Source organism: Coenobita brevimanus, chromosome 2 (genome assembly GCF_032717465.1).
Source record: "Coenobita brevimanus isolate Jiangsu-jjx chromosome 2, ASM3271746v2, whole genome shotgun sequence".
In the NCBI taxonomy this organism is placed as follows: Eukaryota; Metazoa; Arthropoda; class Malacostraca; order Decapoda; family Coenobitidae; genus Coenobita; species Coenobita brevimanus.
Genome location: NC_136955.1, coordinates 20597428 through 20619408, shown reverse-complemented (window position 1 = coordinate 20619408; position 21981 = coordinate 20597428).

Genomic DNA, 21981 nt, shown 5'->3' with positions numbered 1-21981 from the left:
TGTATACCCACTTCCGAATGTTGCACTACAGTACATGCCTGCATTTACTTCAGTGACATCATCGGTGGCCAATAGCAGCCGCGAATCAAACACACCCTACTATAGTAGGACTCGTCTACGTTTGCGGCTATGGTGTGGCCCGCACCTGTGTACAGTGGTGCCACGTTTTCTATACCGTTATCTCTCTCTCTCTCTCTCTCTCTCTCCTGGCGGGAGATGTGAGCCACCCTGAGTACTTTTGATTCTTTTATAAGTTGTTTATAATTGTGCTTTCATTTGTTATTTTGGTTTTCTTATATTCAGTGATATTTATCATTTTTTGTATACGGCGACAGATGACCATTATCTCTCTCTCTCTCTCTCTCTCTCTCTCTCTCTCTCTCTCTCTCTCTCTCTCTCTCTCTCTCCTGGCGGGAGATGTGAGCCACCCTGAGTACTTTTGATTCTTTTATAAGTTGTTTATAATTGTGCTTTCATTTGTTATTTTGGTTTTGTTATATTTAGTGATATTTATCATTTTTTGTATACGGCGACAGATGACCCGTTATTGCAGTACCATGATTGATTTTCATTCATTCATTCATTCTCTTTCCCCTTCCTCCATCTCTCTCTCCACACCACCCCTGAGGTCAAGGCCACCGACTGGGTGTGGAAGTGTTGCCGCTCGCGAGTGAATAATGTTTTTTTTTTTTTTTACTTCAGTATTGGCATATGTCTACTATTTTGTCCTACATATCAGCTTATGATTATAAATGTGATTATTCCTCGCCCTTAAAATTACGGTAAAAGCCAGTAAATGTGAGCATTTTTCCCTAGCAACACCTGTACAAGCTATCCTTGTGTCTACGGAGGGGTACGTACTTTACCTTAAGCCAGACTGGGTGTGTCAGTGCTGCCACTCACAAGAATTATATGAATTATTTCTTTTACTTTGGATATTGGCATATTTCTTCTTTTTTCAGGCTCATTCTCTTATATCCATAACTGTAATATTATTACCCACCCTAAAATTACGCTAAAAAACATTAAAAGTGACTACAATTTCATTTAGCAACACTGTACAATATGTATGCCTTGTTTCTGTGCTACTGTATAAATATTTTAGGCATAATAAGATTACTGTTGATTCATCCATCAAAATACACAAGTGTAAGTTTTATTCATCTGAATTTATCGTATTTGTGTTGCCTTGTACATAAATAGCTTCCGTTTCACATTGCAAGTTGGGGAAACGTGGCACCTTGTACACAGGTGCGGGCCACACCACAGCCGCAAACGTGCGCGAGTCCTACTATAGCCCCATACATCTCAGGTGCACAGGTAGACCAAATAGACTGTAACATCTCTTCCTTACCGATTTATCTCTGATTCTGCTCCGTCACTATAATCTTGTGTTATTCATGCAGCCTGTGTCAATACTGAAAAGAGATAACAAACAAACCAGGGGATACTTATAAGTAGTTTGTAAAATAAATCGGTAGGGAAAAGGTGTCAGAGCACCTTACCCGACGAGAATACGGCAATAGTCGATGTATACCAGGGTACTTAACGTAACGGACGATTTTACTCACTGTGGAAAGCAATAGGATCTTCAGTTTTAATGCAGTCACTACAAACCCCTTTAATGATCAGAACAGTTATAGTATTGTATTCCAGCTAACCCAGACGATTTTATTAAGGCGATTAATAGGAGCCTGAGACTGTTAACCTTTCTGTTTTAATTTGACCCACTATACGGTTTTCTTCAACTGAGGAAAGACGCTTAGTGATAAAGGCATTAGTGGATAGTATATCTCAATCCAGTTCGAAAAAGCTACCCTAAGCTGTTACGAGATTTTCCATGAGTACCAAACATTTAATACAATACTGATGTAATTAAAGACTGAAGGTGATGTTGGAGATGTGATTCAGTATTATATGGAGTACTCAGTAAAGTAAATAGGAAAAGCAACTTTTGGTAATAATAATTAATAATAGTAATAATAATAATAATAATAATAATAATAATGAACTAGAAAAACATTGTAGTCGTGTGTTTCTCCAGAGCGCCATTCTTTCAGAGGGATTCACTAACATTCGAAACACGTGTACATTTATACAGTCACATGAATTATGCCATTATTCACATACACATAAAACTATCTGCAGAGGAGACAGCAGCCTATAGTCATTTCATTTCTAAGAGAACTACTATCCATTTCATGGATCGTGTATCATGTTTTTTCTCAAATATCTTTCAAACTAATCAATTGATCGGTATGATCGGTATGATACTTTGACACAGTGTACATGACACCTCCCGCTAATTTTTGGTAATATACGGCATTGCCAAGTGGTGTTAGTGAAGGCGTTTACTCTTGACGTTTAAAGGCAAAGTCGCGTGAGCCCTGCAGGGCTAATCTACACAAACGAACGTCCGCTACCCCCCATCTCCTTCCTCTCCCTCCCTCTCTCCCTCCCTCCCTCTGTCTCACTGTTTCACTCTCTCTCTTTCTCTCAGCATTCCCCCCAGTACCTGTATGTAACATACAATATGCAATAAAATACCGTTTACCATTATATTATTCAGTAGTAGCAGATAACTGGAAAGTTCTTAATGAAAAGGATTTAGCGTGGTCTGACCTAACGACCATAATAGGCTAATGGTTAAGTTTTCCCAACGAGGGCGAGACGGTCCAGAGCCTTCGAGGATGAGTACTGGTGCACGGATAACATCCATAAGCGTGTAGATCCCGTAATTATCAACATCGAGAGTGATACCGAGGATGATTTGTTCCTTTATAGTGATGAAGACTGTGAATAAACTTTCTGTAATATGCTCAGTTGTTTGCATCACTTTTCTACCTGTTATGATATTTATTATGAGAGAGAGAGAGAGAGAGAGAGAGAGAGAGAGAGAGGGAGGAAGAATTTCATAAATCCATTACGGCCTTATTATGTTGTGTTGATTATATACCGTACCGTACTGGTTTGTAAGTTAAACTGTGTGATTTAATTTTGGATACCTTATCTTACCTGCTCGTAGTAAACACGTCGATATGGGGGGTAAAGGAATTAAGAGATCGTGATAGTAGGCACATTATATTGGGTGAATAAGGTGACGGTCATACGCTCTTTAGTCAACTCCCGTTTATATAACTTCAGGACATACAATAACAATGATTAAATGAACACAGACTCTACAAACAACAACATACTGTATTTATGATACCCGATACTAATCATTATAACATGATAGAGTGGACAGAGGGGGGGGGGGCACGGGGAGGCCAGCAGGAATGAGGGTTGAGGGGGGAAGTGAGGAGGGGGAGGGGGGAAATGAGGAGAGGGAAGGGAGAGGGGGGAGAGGGAGGGAGGTAGGGAGGGAGAGGAAGGGGATGGGGGGTAGTGGACGTTCGATTGTGTTGATTAGTCTGGCGACTCACGCGACTTTGCCTTTAAACGTCAAGAGTAAACGCCTTCAGTAACACCACTTGGCAATACCGTATATTACCAAAAATTAGCGGGAGGTCTCATGTACACTGTGTCAAAGTATCATAACGATCAGTTGATTAGTTTGAAAGATACTTGAGAAAAACCATGATACACGGTCCATGAAATGGATAGTAGGGTTTTACAAACAAAGTTTTCCGGATCCAGAATCTGTAATACGATCCGAATCGGTCCCAAAAGCTAAACCATTGTTCCTTAGGACACGGGCTATCTACCCACGAAATTTGTTCCAAATCTCCTTTTTAGTTTTTGAGAAATTATATTCACACACACACACACACACACACACACACACAAAGTGGGTGTAAACATACTCTCAATGTCAGAGAGAAATATATGCTAGAGACGGAAGAGACCAAGGCATTTCCACTTCTGGCTATCGAGTAGTATAAGTTTGCTTTATCCAGTGTAAGTGTTTTTCATTCGTTTAATTGTCAGCTATTATTCAGAGAAGATCGTTTCTCTCTTCTAGCCTTTTCTCATATTTGTAGTCTACTGTATTCTTTTCACTTGGTTAAAAGCTTCCATCCCTCCCTCTTGAATATAAAGTTGTAACGAAAGACCAGCTAAAACATGCTACTAATCACGAAGAACTGTTGTGGAAATAATACAGAGCCATAGTATTCTCCTATTCTGCCTTTGAGCTCTGGGAAATTTGCTGTCAACGGACGAAAATGTTTGCCAAGTTGAGGTGGAGGAATCATAGCCTACTTCAGTAAAGGATTTCATTAAGGCCAATAGGCTATCTAGTGTTTGTATTTCCTGCTTACCCTGCTCATATGTACTCTAATCTTGTACTTTCATCTCCTTCCCTTCCCTTTCTCATTTCCTCCCCTGGCTCTCTCCCTTTTTTCTCTCCATCTCCGGGTCTCTCTTCCCTCTTTTGTTCCACCCTCTCCCTTTTTCTCTCTCTCTTTTCCCCTCTCTCCTCCACTCTTCGCTTCGGGAACATTAGCAGAACATTCGAAGCCCATTTTGGCAAGTGGTGGACCTTCTCCGTCGGTGAAAAAAGACCTGATGGGGCTAGGAGAGAGTGAGGGAGGCAGAGTGTGGGCTAGTGTGAGAGAGAGAAAGAGAGAGAGAGAGAGAGAGAGAGAGAGAGAGAGAAAATGAGTGAGAGAGGGAAGGAGACTAGGCTGGGATATAGAGAGTAGGGGGGAGTGAGAGAAGGAGAGTGGGTGTGACAGTGAGAGAGGGAAAGAGTGGACAAGAAAGTGAGAGAGGGAAAGAGACAGAGAGTGAGAGAGGGAAAGAAAGTAAGGCGGAAGAGGGAAAGTGAGTGGAGGGGAGAGAGAGAGAGGGTGGGCGAGAGTCACAGAGGGAAAGAGAGTGAGACAGACAGACAGACAAACAGACAGAGTGGGAGAGAGAGTGAGAGAAGAAAACAGAGTGAGCGAGATAGTGAGAGAGGGAAAGAGAGTTGGCCAGGGAGTGAGGGAGTGAAATAGAGTGGGCGAAAGAGTGAATGAGAAAGAGGGAGAAAGACTGAGAGAACGCGAGAGTGAGAGAGGGGAAGAGACAGAGTGAGAAAGACTGTAGACGAAGCAATGAGCGAAAGAGAGTGAGAGATTGCGAAAAGGAGAGTGGAAGAGGGAGTGAAAAAGGAAAGAGATTGAGCGATAGAGTGACAGGGAAAGAGAATGAGCGAGGGAAAGAGAGTGAGCAAGGGAGTGAGAAAATGAAAGAGAGTGGGCAAAAGAGTGAGAGAGGGAAAGAGAGAGGACGAGTGTGAAAGAGGGAAAGAGATTGGGCGAGAGAGTGGGAGGGAAAGAGAGTGAGCGAGAGTGAGAAAAGGAAAGATATTGGACAAGAGTGATAGAGGGAAAGAGAGTAGGCGAGAGAGAGAGAGAGAGAGAGAGAGAGAGAGAGAGAGAGAGAGAGAGAGAAGGAGAGTCAGACTGAGAGTGAGAGAAGGATTGAGTGAGAGAAGAATTGAGTGAGAGAGGGAATGAGAGGGGGCGAGAAAGTGAGAGAGTGAGAGAGGGTATGAGAGTGGGCGAGAATGTGAGACTGAGAGAGGGAAAGAGAGTAGGCGACAGAGTTAAAGTGGGAGAAAAAGAGTGGGAGCGTGAGAAAGTGTGTGGGTGGAAAGAAGTTAGGTAAGTATGACTAGAGTGAAAGAGCGAGTGAGAGAGTGGACGAGAGAGAGAATGAAGGAAAAACAGTGGGAGAGAGAGTGAATGAGGGAAGAAGAGAGAGAGAGAGAGAGAGAGAGAGAGAGAGAATAAAAGTGAAGAGGATTGAATGCAGTTGTTTAGATCGAAAGTGACTGAGGAGGAAGCAGTGAGTCAGTGGGTGGTGAAGAATGACTGGGAGAGAGAGAGAGTGGGGGGGGGGGAAGAGACAGGAGGAAGAGAGTGGGCAAATGGGAGAGAAATGGAAGAAGTCGACAGGAAAATTAAAAGAGGAGGCAAGTGAATGAAGTGATTTGAAGCAAGACTTGCAAGGAATTAGGAACTGGGTGAAAATGAGAGAGAGAGAGAGAGAGAGAGAGAGAGAAAGTGAAGAGAACTGAACGCAGTGGTTTAGATCGAAAATGACTGAGGAGGGAATGAGTCAGTGGGTGGTGAAGAATGAGAGAGAGAGAGAGAGGGGGGGGAAGCAAGAGGAGAGGAAATTGGGTGAAGAGACGGGAAGCAAGAGTGAAGGAGTGTCTGAGAATGACCGAATGATTTAATAATTTATGAAGGAAGGTTGTAAAAATGTATATAGCTACTGGGAGGAGAGAGAGAGAGAGAGAGAGGAACTGAAAAATGAGAAGAATGAAAATGGGAGAGATTGAGATAGAGAGAGAAGCCAGAGACAGGAGAGAAAGAAAGGAGGGAGAAGGCTAGAGAAAGGGAACGAAATGGAAGAGGAGGAAAGTGAGTGGAAAGATTAAAAACGTGAGTGTGGAAGAGTTGGGAAATGACTGAGTGCTGCAGGAAGGGGAGGAAATAAAAATATATTAAGTGATTGGTGGCGAGAGAAGGAGAGGGATGAAGGGGGGAAGGAGTAGGAAGCGAGTAGAGAGAGAGAGAGAGAGAGAGAGAGAGACAGACAGACAGACAGACAGACAGACAGACAGACATACAGAGACAGACAGACAGACAGACATAGACAGTGACAGAGACAGACAGGTAGGAGAGAGAGAGAGAATAAAAAAGTGGGAGCGAAGGAAAGTGAATGAAGCGATTGAGAGTGAGGGAGCGTGGGAAAATGACTGAGCGATTTAGTGTGGGAAGGACGTAAAAATGGATGAAGTCACTGGAGGCGACAGACGGAGAGCGACGAGGAGAAGGAGGGAAGGAGATCGGAGGGATGGAGAGAAGGAGGGAGGTTGGAAGAAAAAGTGGGTGGGAGTGAGAGAGGTGGAGGGAAAAGGTGGGTGTCAGTGGGAGGGTGGTAGAGGGAGCGTGGGAGAAACGAGGAGAGGGAGGGAAGATGATGAGAGATGGAGAGGGGGAGGGGAGCTTAAGGGAAAAAGTGAGGTGAGAGAGAGAGAGAGAGAGAGAGAGAGAGAGAGAGAGAGGGGGGGGGGAGGAGGGCGAGGATTACACAGGATTACACAGGAAAGCAAACAGCAACAGACCTTATGGTCCTTTCGAGGCTGCTTGTTAGAGAAAACTATGACTACAAGATCTAACTCTACATGTTGAAGGATAAGGATAGGAAAGCAAGAAGGCTCCCCCACCACCAAACCCTCCAGGAAAAAGTGAGAAAAACCACCATGCAGCATGGAAAAACTGACATGGAAATTTTATAGGAAACACTGGAAAGGAAAAGTCACATTCTATAATACTTTATCTATAAGCTACCCGATAGAGTAACCTGAAAGAGAAAGTAAACAAATAAAATAATAGTTGCGGCATGACATTATAAACCAGTTACATTGAGTTAATGGGAAGTCTGTGGACATAACGTGGAAGCTACACACTGCACAGTGTGGATGTTTAGGGGTGGTGCAGCAGCCTTGCCTGGCGCTTTTAAGGTAGGCAGCAGTCAATCAGGCCCTAGCTCCGTTTGCTCCACTGAGACAAGGAACTCTCCCATGTGGGACAAGTACACAAGTTTCATCCTGAAGCAGTGATCCCTGGTATATTAAAAAAATCCCGATGGTGGTCACTTGACTAACAGGGACCCTCAGTGATCCACAGCCCATCACAGGTCGAAAGTAAGAGTAGTGACCGTTAACTCAGGGTTATCTGTGCAGCTCCTAATCTGTGCTTATATTGCTTTCTTTGCGCTGGGGAGACTGAAAAGTATATAGGACGGGTGTCTTAGATAAAAGGGGACTGGACAGTGCACAGTGTGGATGTGCAATGCACAGTGTGGATGTTTAGAGGTGGTGCGGCAACATTCCCTGGTGCTCTTTAGGTAGGCAGCAGTCAATCAGGCAATAGCTCCGTTCACTCCACTGAGACAAGGAACTCTCCCATGTGGGACAGTACACAAGTTTCATCCTGAAGCAGTGACCCCTGGTACATTAAAAAAATCCCGATGGTGGTCACTTGACTAACAGGGACCCTCAGTGATCCACAGCCCATCACAGGTCGAAAGTAAGAGTAGTGACCGTTAACTCAGGGTTATCTGTGCAGATCCTAATCTGTGCTTATATTGCTTTGTTTGCACCGAATAAATTGAAAATGTATAATATCGTGACGCAACACTATGTACGGGTACATTGTTTACAGGGTGTCTTGTAGACTAAGGGGGCATGAACTTACATGTACCGTAGCTATAAAAGCAAGTTATTCGGACAGAAAAAGAGTCAGCTGAGGATTTTCGTGCAAATACTTGTCTAATTTGTTTTTGAATGTCTCAATTGAGATACTGTTCACGGTATCTGAGGGTAATCTGTTCCAGATATTTACAACTCTGTTAAAGAAGAAGTATTTTGCTTCGTGGGATTGGAATCGTTTTCCCATGATTTTGCAGCCATTACTTCTGGTTTGACTAGACCGGTCTATATCAAAATATTTATTCATGTCTAAGTTGTCATATCCCTTCATGATTTTGAAAACTTCAATAAGGTCCCCTCTTAACCTGCGCTTCGTTAGGCTAAATAATTTAAGTTCTTCAAGGCGTTCCTCATATGGTTTGTTTCTAAGTCGTGGTACCATTTTTGTGATTCTTCGCTGAATTTTCTCTAATTTTTCAATGTCCTTTCTGTAGTACTGAGACCAGAATTGCACACAATACTCAAGATGGGGGCGCACTAGCGAGTTGTACAAGGCAAGTATGACTTTTTCCGATTTAAACTCGAAAGTTCTTCCAATAAAACCCACTAGCTTGTTTGCAATTTTTACCGCATCGGTACACTGCTTGCTTGGTTTTAGGTCATTTGATATTATCACACCAAGATCCTTTTCACTGTCTGTACTTGATAACTGAATATTGTTCATTTTGTAATTTGCATGGACATTGTTACTTCCAATATGAAGTACTTTACATTTTTCTGTGTTGAATTTCATTTGCCATTTTTCTGCCCAGCTTGCTAAAGTATTAAGGTCATTTTGTAACTGCTGCCACTGTAATTTTGAAGTGACTTTACTGGTTATTTTAGTATCATCTGCAAATTTGGATACTTTACAATTTAGACCCTCATCAATGTCATTTATATAGATAATAAAAAGTATCGGTCCAGTAATGAGCCTTGGGAAACGCCTTGATCACATTACGCCATTTGGATTCCTTTCCGTTTATCACAACTCGCTGTTTTCGGTCTGACAGCCAGTCTTGTAACCATTTTAGCGTCTTTCCTTTTATTCCATGTGCTTCTATTTTTCTCATGAGACGCTTGTGAGGGACAGTGTCAAATGCTTTCTGAAAGTCGAGGTAAATTATATCTACTGCTCTTGAGTCGTCGTATGATTTGTAAACATCATGGAAGAAGTCCAGTAGGTTAGTTAAGCATGAACGACGATGTCTGAATCCATGTTGCGAGTCTTTAATTATATTATTTTCTTCTAGATAATTAACTATTTTATCTCTTATGATTTTTTCCATTAACTTGCACACTACTGATGTTAAGCTGATTGGTCTGTAATTTCCTGGGTGCGACTCATTTCCTTTTGAAAATTGGTGTTACATTTGCTAGTTTCCATTCGCGTGGAACTTTCCCAGTACTTAATGATTTATTGAATAAGACAGAGAGTGGCAGCAGTAACTCATGTTTTGCTTCTTTGAGAATTCTCGGTGATATTTTATCGGGGCCAGGGGTTTGTTTATGTCCGTACTATTTATGGCTGAAAGGATATCATTATTATGGATAGCATAGTTACTAAGGACTGTGCTATTTGCTTGGTTTGTGGGTAACAGTAGGTTTCTGGTGGTGTTTTCTACTGTAAAAACAGACGCAAAGTAATCGTTAAGAATGTTTGCCATTTCGACCTCATTTTCAGTGTGTCTGCCATTGTTTGTTTCTAGAGGACCTATTGATGTAGTCATAACCTTTTTCTTTCTAATGTAACTGTAAAATTCTTTAGGATTTGATTTGCACGTATTAGCAATGTGGATCTCCAGTGCTCTTTTGCTTTGTTTAATAAGTCTTTTCGATGTGCGGCGTAGATTATCGTATTGTAATTTATCATCATTATTTTGTGTAGCTTTATATTTATGGTATGCCTGTTTTTTGGCTATTAAGTTACTTTTTATTTCACTGGACCACCACTTTGGTTTACTATTTCCAGCTGGACGTCTGTTACGTAGTGGCACACATGACTTTACCACTTCATTAAATTTTTTCGGTGAATATTTCCCATGCTTGGTTTATGTCATCGGTTTCAGACATTTGATTCCAATCTGCAGTTGCAAGTAGCGCTCTGAGCCTGTTGAAATTAGCTCTACGATAATCTGGGACCTTTTCTTTGCTCTCCGTTTCTTTTACTTTTTCAGTAGTAATATTAAACTGTATAGTTCGATGATCACTGGAACTAAACTCAGGTCCTATTTCAACGTTGTTGACTAGGTTATCATTTGTAGTCAAGATGATGTCTAGGATATTGTTTCCTCTCGTTGGGTATTCTACGTGTTGGGAAAGAGGCGCTTTCCTGAAGATTCGTATAAAGCTCTTGTCCTGAGTGTGCCGTCAGTGGTTCACCCCACTTTGTTACCGGTAGATTAAAGTCTCCAAAAATTACGCTATCCTCTTGACAACAAATTTCCGCAATTTGATCATAAAGTTTTTCATCTGTCTCAGTTGACTGTGCTGGCGGACGATAGATGAGACATATATTTATTTTGTGTGAATTAATACTTAGCTGAACATAACTGGCATCTATGTTGGTAATACTGGGTTTGGATAGCACAAGGGGATGGAGACTAGTTTTCACATATAGTAAAACACCGCCACCAGCTCGATGTGGTCGCTCACAGCTGAAAATATTGTACCCTGTTAGTGAGTATTCCGCTAGAAAGTCACGGTCAGATGTGTTAATCCAGGACTCTGTGATGCCAATGATGTCATAATTTTCTAGGTAAATTAGAGGAGACCCGTGTGGGGGTAGAGAGTGGAGTACAAAGGAGGACAGATGATGGAGAGGAGTACAAAGGAGTACAAATTTAACAGCAACACACCCGTTAGTTCTCTTCAGTCTGTTTGTTATTAGGAATCTTTTATTTAACAAAACTATCCTATGAGCTAAAGGCAAGCTAAAAGGAGAAAAGGAGACAGTGAGGGAAAAAGAGAGGAACAGAGTGGAAGGAAGAGGGAGAGAGGTAGAAGTCGATAGAATGAGAGAGTAGGAGAAAAAGGCATAGAAGTAGAGAGAGAGAGAGAGAGAGAGAGAGAGTAAAAGGGAGGTATAAAGGGAGTAGTTAGGAGAGAATGAGTGTGGCAGGGAGAAACAGTAAGAGAGGTAGAGACAATAACAGCGTGGAAGAAAGAGAGGGAGGATAGTGAGAAAGGAAGAAAACCTGGAAAATTAGCAGACATGAGAAACTGAGTAAGAAAGAGTGAAGAAGTGCGTGAAAACGATTTTGACTTGGAGGCAGGAAGAGAGAGAGAGAGAGTGAATGAGGGTCGCAAGGAGAGACCTAGAAAGGGAGAATGACAGTGAATGAGGGAAGCAGGGAGGTAGGAAGACATTTAGGGAGGAAAGGAGGGAGAGAGAGAATGGGAAGACAGAGGAAGGGAGAAATTCTGACTAGGGGAAGGCATGAGAGAGAGGGATGGAGATATGCAGGGAGAGATGGAAGCAGTAAGGCAGGGAGGGAGATAGGTAGGAAGGTAAGGAGGGAGAAGAGAAGGAGAGAGCAAGAAAAGAGGAAGAGACAGAGAGATGGGGGAGGGAGAGGGGGATACAGGGAGGGAGATAGGTAGATAGGGAGGGAGGGAGGGAAAAAGGAAAAGATACTCATAGAGGGAGAGCAAGGACACACACACACACACACACACACACACACACACACACACACACACACACACACACACACACACACACACACACGGGGGGGGGGGGAATGCGCGAGAGTAACTCAAGAAGTGAGAGAGTGAAACATATGGGGAATTTTATAGCTGTATGAACTTAGACCAATAACACTTCCATCTTAGTGATTAAGGCTCGTACTCTCGTCAGTTAAGGAAGCTCCCTACCCTAGTGGCTTTTCCTGAGCAATTTATTTTGCTTATTATATTTTACTGATCCATTCTGTGTTACACAAATCCTTGTAACATTCCCAAACTCTGCATAGAGAATGGGCAAAGGATATTAATCAGCCAAAATCAAATCGCTGAGGAAGAGGGGTAAGGGAGTCCCCTCATACGACGAGAATACGGGATTTAATTTTCACTTCCCATAGAGATCCATTTCTCTTTTATTTTCTTTTATTCCGACAACCACCATATCTTTTTGCTCAAGTTAAACCCACGATTCTGAATACGTTATTGTTTATCTCTGTGCTTTCCGGTTAGTCCCGTCTGTACCGAAGCCTTTCATTCTAACTACCATCAGACGATTTTCTTCAGTTACTGTGAAAACCCCGAGTCTAAGTGGGATGTGATGGTATATCTCAAACGCATACAGGTATTGCAGGTGTTTTTACTTTCTTCAGTGGTAGTAGATGGGGGTGACCATCGACTCCTTGATGTAGTGCTACCTACTTCTTTCACCATGATCGTTTGTGTGTGTGTGTGTGTGTGTGTGTGTGTGTGTGTGTGTGTGTGTGTGTGTGTGTGTGTGTGCGTGCGCCTTCCTATCCTATTTCCCACATCCTTCCAGTCCCTTTTTATTCCTCTCCTGTTCACATCATGTGGTTTGACACTAAGTGACAAACTATTTGTTTCCTATAACCCGGAATGTTAACCATGTAACCAAATAACGGAATGATGTAAAGACTATAGTCCTTCCAAAATATCGAGATCGTTTGAGCGTTGTCCCTCACGGGAATTCCCCTTCGTGCGACCCTGCCGAATCCGTACAGAAACACCTCTGTCTCATGTGAGCTATTTACTACTTCTAAATGAAATTTATTTACAGTATATGTATATATAATTCTCTATTAAGGCTGTACAGTATAGTGTAAGAAAATGCCTATTGTTTTTAATAATAACAATGACTTTTTATAAATACCTCAACACTTGGCACCGTTGCTTTCCAACTCTTGTCACGCTTGTAGGTGAGTCAGTGAGGGTAGGTCGGGTGTCAATCCGCAGGTCACTTCCTTTCTGACCGCCATCAAAGATAAGCTCTTACCCCTACAACTCGCCCTCGTCTGCCCCACAGTCGAGAAAAAGAACTTATTTACAGCGTAAATAAGTATTTTTTTTTAGAAGAGAAGGCAAGCAGAGGACCTATAATTCATAAAACCGTATAGACTTTTTACAGAAATTAATCTCCATAAAATGTTGATTTTATATGCAGAGAGACAGACAGACAGACAGACAGAGAGTCTGGAGGTTTTTCCTGAAATTCTAATAATTCATAAAACCGTATAGACTTTTTATAGAGATAAATCTCCATATAACATTGATTTTATATGCAGAGAGAGAGAGAGAAAGAGAGACAGAGGTAGTGAGCTGGGAGTGAGGGTTGTCCCTTGAAGTTTGTCTCTAATCCGATAATTGGCCCAGTAGAAACTGTGGCAACGTCGCACGTAGGGGAATTCCCGTGAGGGACAACGCCTAAACGATGTCAATATTTTGGAAGGACTATAGGCCTACTATGGCACCACAGTTAAGTGAATGGAGACACACAAAACTGGCGCCCTTTCGAGAACCAAACATCCACGCTATTCATTGCGCCTTGCCGTGGCGAGTTGCTGTCAGCCACAAAGGAGCATCGGTCCACTACTAGGGACGGTCTTGTTAGGGTGGTTTCTTGTCTGCGGTTGATGAGTCTGCTCAGTTCTACTCAACAAGAGCTGTCTTCAGTTAGATGACGTCATTTCTTTATAATATTTTTACTCCCGTTGGTCAATTTGATTCAGCTTACGAAAGTTTGCTAGCACTGGAGAGGTTAAAGAAGGCTATTGATAACTCCTCCAGTTCCAGATGCCTTTCTTGATCTTAACAAAATTGTCTGTAATCGGCAAGGTTATAGAACGATATATATGATCATACTAAAGGGTTAAACGAGGAGGGTATGATGTGAGAAGATGATCAGGAGTGCACTGGACGAGTGGGAAGGTATGTCAAGCACAAGATCAGGACAAACACTGTGATTCTCCCATTTTAACTTGTCGGACATTTTTGCCCATTTCACATGTTCTTTCCGGTAGCCCAGTGGCAGAAAAAGATAACACTACGGCTCTACATCCTACGCATGGAACTTTTTGTGACTGGCACCACATTCTACTCTCGGCACACTTCAGTGAGAGAATAATACTTTGGCTTTACATTCTTTCCTTAGTAATTCGTCGTGACTAGTATTCTGATGTTAATTTCCTGTTTGTGTCCAACAATCAGGATAGAAAGAAGGCCATTCTAAGCAGATATTTAATCAGGCAGAGCAGGGAGAAAACAGGGAGTTGTTGATCAAAAATGAATGGCAGGGAGAAATGAGTAATTATAAATGCACTAACTGTTTTGTACATGTGTATTTATGTACGTGAGTATGCATGCGTGTAAATATGACTATATATATATATATATATATATATATATATATATATATATATATATATATATATATATATATATATATATATATATATATATAAATGTGTGTGTGTGTGTGTGTGTGTGTGTGTGTGTGTGTGTGTGTGCACGCCAGATAGATTCCATTCACCCTGAATTTCTTATATTATAATCGCTATTTCTATATGATTTAGTTTCTGCGAGACTTCCTAAATTGAGGTATCGGTACCACACTTCCTCATTAATCTGTATAGCTGGTGGACCTCCTACCTAGTTTAAGTGAACCAGAGAGAGAGAAAGAGAGAGAGAGTCGCACTGTTGCCTGAAAAAATAATCGTGAAAGAGGGAGAGAGACAAAGAGGAACTTTTATTCCTATTTACAGAAGACGAAGAGGAGGAGCAAAGGACGGAGAAGAGAGGGTGGGGAAAATGACAATAATGGTGAGGGAAAAAGTGCGTAGAATATGAATATGAGGAAAGAAAGCAAGAGATAACAGACCAAAGAGAGGAAAAATTATAGTCAACATGAGGAAAAGCAAGTAAGATAGGTTGGATCAAAGTGGAAACAATGAAGAATATTATTACGGTTTCCATAATACAATAATCTGACGAGTAAACCACGTGTAGAAGAGATCACGGTAGCCAGAAAAAGATAATAGTCAAACTGAATAAATAGTTGGCTTTATAATTTTTGTTACTGTGTTTTGAATTTGTTTATCTTAATTATATTTTACATCTTGCAAGTTTAGTAATACGTTTAACAGTGTATTACAAGCCAAGGAGAACAAAAAAGCGACCTGAGGAATAGGAAGCGTGGAGGGTTTAACATAGATGCTTTGCAGATATCTTTTAAAACCACATCTGCGCTAAACATAACCTTAGGTGTTCAGAGACAATAATTAAATAGGGAGGATGCTATTGAATTGGTGTGAATAATGGAGAACTGTTTTTTACTCTTGTGCGATAACTATTCATATTCTATTATTACATTCAGGTTATCAGTGGCTATTCGAACTAGAGGTGTTAATTAAAACAATAATAATCCATTCACTACTATCTTTTTTTTAACTTTAATGTAATTGTCTGGATGTTTCACCATCAAAATGCAATGTATACTATCTCTGAAGAACCTAACCTCCTCCTTGTGAACCAGAGAAATGGGTTTAGCGATAGCAGGATTTTTAAAATGAGAGAGAGAGAGAGAGAGAATGGGGGGGGGGAAGAAGAAGAAGAAGAAGAAGAAGAAGATGTAAATGGATAAAGCAACACAAACAAAAGGTTACTTTACAGTTGTGAAGTATTTTTTGGTGGGGAAGAAAGATTGGGAATATGCAAGAGCTGGCTGGAGATAGTATCTGCCCCGTCCGCTACAAACAAAACAATATCTGTCATTGGCAGAATGGAAATAGGGGATAGAGAAGGAAAAAAGTACACAGAAAAAGTGGCGGTGGTGTAATATTATAGTGAGTAAGTACCTGTAAGCGTGGAAGGTATAGTCGAGAAAATACTTTACCCTCCTCAGTACCCCGTCTCTTTTCGAAGTTAAATTTAATCATCTTTCTCACGGATAAGTTTTAAAAGGTGAAAATGGGACTAAAGGGAATAAGTGCATCAGAAACTGCATAATATTCCTTAATGATGGGAGAGTTATGCTAAAAAAAAAATCGTACTGAATGGAATAATCTAACGAATGCAACAAACAGAGAGACACCAGAGAAGTGGTATATTTTAATAGAGAAAGATAAGTGAAGTATTATGGTGACAGTTTCAATAGCTTCTAACCTCTCCACTTCAAGCTGTATATAATAATTAGCAATTTTCTTGCTCTTTGTCTTTTCCACTGCCCCAGTATTTTAAACGTAATGAATCCAGGCACAGCGAAATGAATGGATCATGAATTTGGCTCTAAATAATTGTTGTTTTCTCTACCATGGACAAGTTGGCGACAAGGTAGAAAAAAAATAACGTATGAAAACGTACACACACACACGCACACACACACACACACACACACACACACACACACACACACACACACACACACACACACACACACACACACGCACACAAAATGACCTGAGAAATGGTGCAATATTTTGGATGTTAAAGAAACGTGTAAGTCCTCAGTTAATCTGTGGAGTGCTGCTGGTTGGCCCCACTCATAAAAACACCCACTCTTTCTGGCCCTCTCCTCCCCCATCCCCCCGCAACCACCCTCACATTTCCTTTCTCCCTCTTTGCCTCCAAACACCCAACCTTACTTACCCCCTCCCTATTACGTTTCCCCAACCCCTACTAACCCTCCGAAACACCCACTTTCACTAACCTCCTCCTCCCCCCTCCTCCCAACCAGTGTCCGCCATCCCCTCTTTATGCCACAAACACGCACCTTCACCACCCCCCTCCCCGCTTACCCCACTACATTCTCCAACCCCTTCTTACCCCCAAACACCGACCCTCACAAACCCTCTCCTCACATCCCCGACTATGTTCTCCAGCTTGAATCTATAAAGAGGTGGCCTGCAGTTCTAATGGACCCAGGTTCGAATCCCCGCTGGGACAAGGAACAGTTTAAGGATTTGAATTTCATAAAGCAAACTTCACTGATCTACCAGAAGCCCCGCCGAAATGTCATAAAAATACTCCCGCTAATACCAATACACCAATCCTGTATGAGACAGCCCTAGCATGTATTCAGTATATGGACGGTGAGTGTTAACGCCGAAGTGGTGATATGTGGAGATGTAAGAGGACTACTGCGGCCCCAAGGAGGACCACTGGGACTTGGGAATAGGCACTGAAGCCTTTGCCCAGAGTCGGACACGTAAAAAAAAAAAAAAATCCTCTCCAGCTCATGGAAGCAGATATCATAGGCATGGTCTTACTTTTAACAAACAGCCTCGAAAGGAATATTAGGTCTGTTGATGTTGATTTCCTTTATACTTTCTCTCTCTGCCTCTCTCTCTCTCTCTCTCTCTCCTGTGTTTAACCTTTATTCTACCACCCAATCAAATACTCTTCCCTTGACCAGCTTACCCTAATGACATAAAAGTAGCATGAAGACTGAGTCCATTATGGTGTAAGCAATCACCAAATATCTGTCCAGACTTCATAGAGCACCGGCAGTTGCTAGATGAGGCCAACCTGCATCCCACATTACAAAGTATAGTCAGGAACGATAGAGAAAGACTGACATTTTCTAACATTACAAAGGCTTATGCTTCAGAAATTAACGCTATAGATTCAAGGCTTGAGCACACCTTCCAGCTACGTGTTCATAATACAAACTTAACTTCGGTGCTACGGCTGTCCTATTTCCCCTTTATCTTCCTCTCGACATTAATGTATTTCGTTTGATCCTCCCCAAAACCACGGGTCTGTGTTCTTTCTTCCTCTTCTCTCTTCCTTCCCTCCCTTCCTTCAGTTCGTCTCCCCTCCTCCTCTTCTCTCTTCCGTCCCTCCCTTCCTTCAGTTCTTCTCCCCTCCTCCTCTTCTCTCTTCTCTCACCTACTTCAACTCATCTCCCGTCCTCCACTTCTCTTTTCCAGCTCTCCCCTTTTTCAACTCTTCTCCCCTCCTCCTCTTTTCTCTTCCTCCTCTTCCTTCTTCAGCTCTTCTCCCCTTCCCCTCTTCTTTCCTATTTTGCAGCTCTTCTCTTCTCTTTCTTCCTTCTCTCTCCGTCTTCAGCTCCTCTCCTCCTCATCTCATTCTCCTCTCCCCTCCTCAGCTCTTCTCCACTTCTCGTCCTCTTTCATCCTTCTCTCCCCTTCCTCAGCTCTTCTCCACTTCTCGTCCTCTTTCATCCTTCTCTCCCCTTCCTCAGCTCTTCTCCACTTCTCGTCCTCTTTCATCCTTCTCTCCCCTTCCTTAGCTCTTCTCAACTTCCACACGTCTCTCTTCCCCTCCAAACCTCCCCTAATCTTTTTTCACCCCTTCAAGCCAATCTACTGTAATTATCTTCCTGCAGCTTAATCGCTTCTAATACCATCTCTCTCCACCCACTCTCAAACCCAGTCATATTCAACTAGGGGAGGGGAGTGCTTGTGAGAGTGAAAGATGGGCAAGCAAGGCCTTTAGTTCGAGCCAGGACTGGGACAAAGAGCAGTTTAATAATTTAAGATTCATTTTCTTATATTTACCATAACCTATTGACAATCAGAAATGACAAGAAAGAAAGAAAAGAAAAGAACGTCCCATTAATTCTATAACACAGTTCCTGAATGAAAGAGCACTGTCTTGTATTCAGCACTATCTTGTATTCACTATAAACGGTGGGCAACATCGCCGAAGTGGTAGCATGAGAAGGTATATGGTACGTAGCAGGACTGCAGCGCCAGAGCGAATTGACAATAAACTCTATATCCAGAGGCAAACACTTCAAACAATGCAGATCCCAGTAATGTCCAGCTTACTCTCCTTGACTCTCTTCTCCCACTTCGTTCCCTCTAGCTCATTGTATCCTCTACCCTATCCCTCTCCATTCTTCTTCTTCTCTCCAGTCTCCTTTCATCTTTTCTCTGTGCCCCCTCACCCTCCAACCTACCATCACCTTCACATTCCTTTCATCTCCTTTCCTTCCCTACACCTCCCTCTTGCCCCCTCACTATCTCATCCATCGTTCCTTCGTCACTTCTCTACCCTTCATTTTCACATTCCACTTCCACTCTTTTCCCTTCTTTTACCTTCTCTGTCTTCACTCTTTCCACCCCTCCACACCCACTCCACCTCCATCCTCTCCCCCACTCCCACATACTCAATTGAACACAAACACCCATACACTATAAACCCTCCTTATTCGCCTCTTCTTGCCCTGCCTCCCGTCCCCTATTTCCACTCTCTCCTTTGCCAATCCCTTTTCCCTCTACCCCCAGTTACCGCCTCCCTTTCTTTCCTGATCCACCTCATCCCTGCATCCACCCTTCTCTACTCTCTCTCTCTCTCTCTCTCTCTCTCTCTCTCTCTCTCTCTCTCTCTCTCTCTCTCTCTCTCTCTCTCTCTCTCTCTCTCTCTCTCTCTCTCTCTCTCTCTCTCTCTCTCTCTCTCTCTCTCTCTCTCTCTCTCTCTCTCTCTCTCTCTCTCTCTCTCTCTCTCTCACCCAGTCCTTCCACCCCAGCAGAGAGACCTATGAGAGCAATAAAAACATGTGCTCCTTGCCTACCAATAAATGCAGTTTTTACCATCACCTGGGAGAGAGAGAGAGAGAGAGAGAGAGAGAGAGAGAGTGCGAGAGAGAACGTGAGTGAGAGTGACTGACAGACAGACAGAAATGAGGAGTTAGACCGAATTAGGTACAAAACAAAGCAGGAAATATATAAAAATAGAAAACATGAACATTTAAGGAAGGATAAAGAAAAAAAATAAGTTGAACCTGAACCAGAAGACAAAATTCTGACACAGATACTAAAGAAATAAAAAAGGCAGATTATGAGAGAGAAAGACAAAAAAAAACAAAAAAACAAAGAGAGGAGCACATAGAAAAATGGACCGACTAGAGGTATAGAAGCAATATAGAGGCAGACAGAGAAGCAGAGTGGGAAACTATATTTGACCGAAAAAGTAATGAAGCATACACACACACACACACACACACACACACACACACACAGTCATTCAGAATAAAGATCAAACAGTATTTACAGAATGTATTAAAAAAGCCTCTTTGTAAAAAGAAGAGCAAATATTTAAATAATAAGAACAACAAAAAATGAAGGAAAAGGATGGATAAATATATACAGAAAAAAAAAGAGAAAACCTGAATCCCACAATAAAACAAAAATACTTGTCTGAAATCTGTCACACTTAGAGCGAAAAAGGAGTGGGAAAAGCGCAAGGGTGTTTTATGCCTGCCCACAATATGAAAGGATTAGAGAGAGAGAGAGAGAGAGAGAGACAGCAAACTGCCAGAAATGCACACTGAGGGTGAAAAGGATTGTGTCATTTCTATATTTATATTTGTTTATGTACTGTATATCTAAGTACCTGTCTCTCCCTCCCTCCATCCCTCCATCCATCCATCATCTATCCATCCATCTATCTATGTCTATCTCTGTCCATCTATCCATCTATCTCTCTTTATAACATGAAAAATCCATAAAATGTTATATGTAAACATTTGTAAATATATATAAATAAGTATACTGTATAGCCCGTATTGAACGTTCCAATTCAAAATGAGTACTTTTTTTTTTTTTGAGAATGGGTAACACACACACACACACACACACACACACAATATCTGTCAAGGCCTGACTACTTGGTGAGGACTGAAAGATTAGTGTGGTGTGTGTACAGATGACATGTCGATTTTTTTTTTAATTGATCAGCCTTATGAAAGCGGCCTTAAATGATTCAAATATCGCTTCCTCATTGTGGAACCCTCCAAAAGTAAGGGAATGTTTACCGTAGTGCTAAGTCTCCCGCAAAAGAAAAAAAAACAACAACAACATTTTAGCGCAAAACTTTCTGGAATACTGGATGAAATAATGAAATAATGGACATACCATTTACGACGATATATCGGTCTCCTTACCAGATATATAAATAATAACTAGAAGTAATTCTAATATTCTGATGCTATGTAGGTTTAATTATCTGTAATAAAATGGATCAATTTTATTATGATTTTTTGCTGTCCACATTTCGTCAACGCAAATTATGTTACTGTGTTTAGGACTACAATCGGACTTTGACGTACTTTAATGTAAAAGTTTCTGCGATAAAGTTCCTTAAGCACGAAACAGGTGGCATTATGTAAAAATGTGGTAACGGAAGTTGCTGTGGAATCAAATTGGTGCTGAATTTTGCCCTTCAGTGTAATTAGATACGAGGGTGTCTGAGATCGTAGTAAATAAAGGAGTTTTAATCAGTGACATTAACATATCAGTGGGGAGTAAGTAAAAATTATCAAATCATATCATCATACAAATCCTTATCAGTATCTGATTACGTAGCATTAACGTCTAGTATTTACAGCAGTGCTTCGCTAAAGTAAATTGTATTGGCTAATGATACTTGGTGGATATATTTCTTAAATCCTTAGACTGCATTGGACTATAAACACCGATAGATCCATATAGATAATGGAATAACTCAGGATAAATTAAAACCTTAATGCAGAAAGGATACATACATTAATGGACTGATTTCACTCACTTAGCAGCGATCATATTCCATGTTATGTAAAAAGATGTTATAATGAAGAGGGATTTATATATTCCATCCATTTATACGGACACTACTCACCAAACGACATACAAGGATAAAGTTAACAGACAAACAGACAGGCAGACAGACAGACAGAGCGTAAACATGAACAAGAATATCATCTATTAGTATCACAGACCATTAAACAAGAATGCATTAGTGGTACTCAGGAATGTCTCTCTCTTATGCTTTTATTTATACTTGTTTTTTAATTCCCAGTATTACTCTTC